Here is a 3533-nt window from a genome sequence, read left to right as displayed (position 1 = left end):
GCTTAATAGGGAGATTGACCTTTCTCAGTTGATAATACATGCCTAAATGAATAAAGTTGATAAGGTAAAAGAGAGGAAGAGAGTAAGAGGGAATAGAAGAGCTAGATCAAAGCAGCAAGGATTCGATCAGTCTAGATTCAATAGAGGGGACAACCCTTAATTCTAGAGACGTCCATTTATACCCGTACCTTCCTCAGTTAGTGATCCCACACCTAGAAGCAGGCAGGAGCGGGAGAGTAGGCCTATCCCATCCAGGTCTCAGGAAAGTATAAGTAACAGACCTCGTCCTCCTTCATATGCCAAGTGTGGTAGAGATGATTTTAGCAAGTGTTTTGTTGATCCGAGAGGTTTCTTTGGTTATGCCAAGTTGGGCCATCGATTTAAAGATTTTCCATAGTCTAGACAGGGGAGTTGAGATGTTCGTTCCCAGAGTCAGGATACCGGTGCCCCTACTCCCGTAGTCAGGAGTAGGAAGATTCTTTAGATTTTGTCACTGGTATGATTCTTGTCTTCCATATTAATGTATATGTATTGATGGACCTCGGTTCGAGTTTCTCTTATGTGACCCCTCTGGTTGCTATAAATTTTGAGATGGACCCTGAACAGATTCCTGAGCCTATTCTGGTTTCTACCCTGGTAGAAGGATCTGTTATTGCTAAGAGAGTGTATAAGAAGTGTCCTGTTACTATCCTTCATCGGGTTATATGTGCTTATTTAATTGAGCTAGATATGGTTGATTTTGATGTCATTCTAGGTATAGATTGGCTTCACTCATGCTATGCATCTATAGATTGTCATACCCGAGTGGCCAAGTTTCAGTTTCCTAACAGTCCTGTGTTTGAGTGGTTCGGGAGTTTTGTAACTCCGAAGAGCCATTTCATATCCTACCTCAAAGCTAGGAAGTTGATTTCCAATGGTTGCATCTATCATTGGGTTCGAGTTAAAGACAACAAGTCTGAGACTCCAACTATTCAGTCAGTTAGCATTGTTAATGAGTTTCCTAATGTTTTCTCGGGAGAACTTCCAGGGGTCCCTCCTGATAGAGAAATAGAATTCGAGATTGATCTCCTTCCCGGCTACTTAAATAGCTGAAGGAGAAACTCAAAAAGCTCTTAGAAAAGGCTTTATCAGACCCTGTGTTTCCCCGTGGGGTACACCTGTTCTATTTGTATGGAAGAAAGATGGTACATTACGTATGTGCATTGACTACCGTCAACTCAACAAAGTGACTATTAAGAACAAGTACCCTCTTCCTATAATCGATTATTTATTTGATCAACTATAGGGTACAAGTTACTTCTCAAAGATAGATATTAGATCCAGCTATCATCAGCTTAAAGTGAGAGAGTGTGATATTCCAAAGTCAGCTTTCCTAACCCGCTATGGTTATTTTGAGTTTCTTGTCATGTCCTTCGGGTTAACTAAAACTCCAAAAGCTTTCATGGATCTTATGAAAAAAGTATTCAAGCGACAAAGAAGTTCCCTTGGTTAAAGTTTTGTGGCAAAATCAATCAGTCGAAGGTGCTACTTGGGAAGCAGAAGCAAATATGCGAGCCAGTTACCCTCATCTCTTCTCCACGTGTTCAAATCAAGTCGAAGGTACTATTCTTCCTCAATTCAGTTGTGCATTCAGCTATATGGTTATTCTCTCTATGATTCATGTATTCTGTGCAGCACTCAAAAGTATAGAGTAAAGTAAGCCCTTTGAGTGGGTCGTTCCATCTGTGCGTCCTCATTTTTCTCTGGTTCTTGACCTATCTGGCAACATTCGAGGATGAATATTTCCAAGGGGGAGATATTGTAATACCCCGATTGTTCCTTAAGCCTAAATCTATCTTTTGAGTGGATAAGGGTGGCTTCCAAGGGGATTTCCTTAAGCCTAAATCGCCCAGGCCTAACGGTAAACCTGAAGGACCGCCAAGTCCTTGGTGGACCGTCAATTGTCCCATCAAGCCAAGGCTGTAACCCCTTTTTCTGGCCATCGACGGCCAAAATGGTGGGCTGCCAAATATTTGACGGACCATCAAGTCGAGGCAGAATGTCCCATTTTTGGCCCTCGAGTAACGGATGATCTGGTGTACCATCAGCTTCCTGACGGATCATCACGTCGAGGCAGAATGTCCCAGTTTTGGCACTTGAGTGATGTACGATCTGGTGGACCATTAGTTTGACCATCATAGACCCCGATCAGCAATTTTTAACTCTTTTTAAAAGGGCATTTTGGTTTTTTCCACCCATTTTTTTTTTACATATATATATGTCCAAGTGTAAGAGAGAAGATCATCTTTCTCTCATTTCTTCTCCAAAATTCTCTAGAAACTAGGGTTTCTTCTAAAATCCTGAATCAAATCATCTCCAAGAAATTCAAGAATCTTCCAAAGATTTCACCAAGTTGTTCAAGAATTAAGTTGTCCAAGCCAAAGGCATGAAGAAACTTATCTCAAAAGTGTAAAGAAGAGTTTCCAATCAATCTTCTTCATCTTAAAAATCATAATCCAAGATATGTGGGTTTTTGAACAAGAGCAATTCTTTCGTTCTTGTGCTCAAAGATTTAATTTTTATTGTGGATTTATATGATTTTGCAAGTGGGTTTATACCCAAATTACTTATTCATGAGATTATAAGAATATAAATTGGTCAAGCATTGTTTTACATGATTATTTTACAATTTCCAAGTCATTACTTGATATTTAATATTGTGAAGTTCAAGGTTCTACCAAGAGTTGGTATTTCAAGTGCTTTCATGATATGTGTCAAGCTTTAAGCTTCCTTGTGACAAATTGGATTATTGAGTATATTGATTCATTAGAATTTAGTTGTTACAATGAGTCTTGATATTTCCTCAAAGTTATTGATCTTGCCATGACTTAATGAAATGATGCCTTTTGATATTTAGAAAGATTGATTTGATTTAAGTCAAGTTAGGAATCCACATATTAATTATGATTTGATAAATGAGAGAGATTTGATTTGGTCTTCATGATAGACCCTTGTGATGTTTGTGGGGGATTTCCTAACACGTTCTGAGCTTGTGTCTGGGAGTAGTATTTAGCACCGAGCGGGAAATGTGGTATTTCCCTTAAAACTACGTGCTATCGTAGATTTGATGTTGATAATTGTGGGCCGGAGGCTGAGTATGAGATTCTAATCACTAAATTTAGGTTGTACTCCCTGTCAAGAGTACAATGCTCCCGTCAATGTGGGGTTCTCTCCTTAGGGGGGAAAAATGTTGGATTCCATGTACCTCACATAGTTTATGTCGGTTATAAGAACCTCCCATGTACATAGGAGTCAAGTTTCTTAAATTAGAGTGACTCCTAGTCTTGAGTTAAAGAGTTAGTTGAGTTGTTTATGATGATTTATGAGGTTTTTACCATATGATTTATTTACGAAGAGATCCTGAAAAGTATGTTTCAATCTAAGTCAAGCCAAGTGAGCCATCATTGTATATATGCATATTTTCATGAAATTGATGATGATATTAACATTGTTACATGCACCCCTACATACTCAATACATTCCAAAGTGCTGAC

Source organism: Capsicum annuum, chromosome 11 (genome assembly GCF_002878395.1).
Source record: "Capsicum annuum cultivar UCD-10X-F1 chromosome 11, UCD10Xv1.1, whole genome shotgun sequence".
In the NCBI taxonomy this organism is placed as follows: domain Eukaryota; kingdom Viridiplantae; phylum Streptophyta; class Magnoliopsida; order Solanales; family Solanaceae; genus Capsicum; species Capsicum annuum.
Note: the sequence above shows the minus strand (reverse complement) of the source record.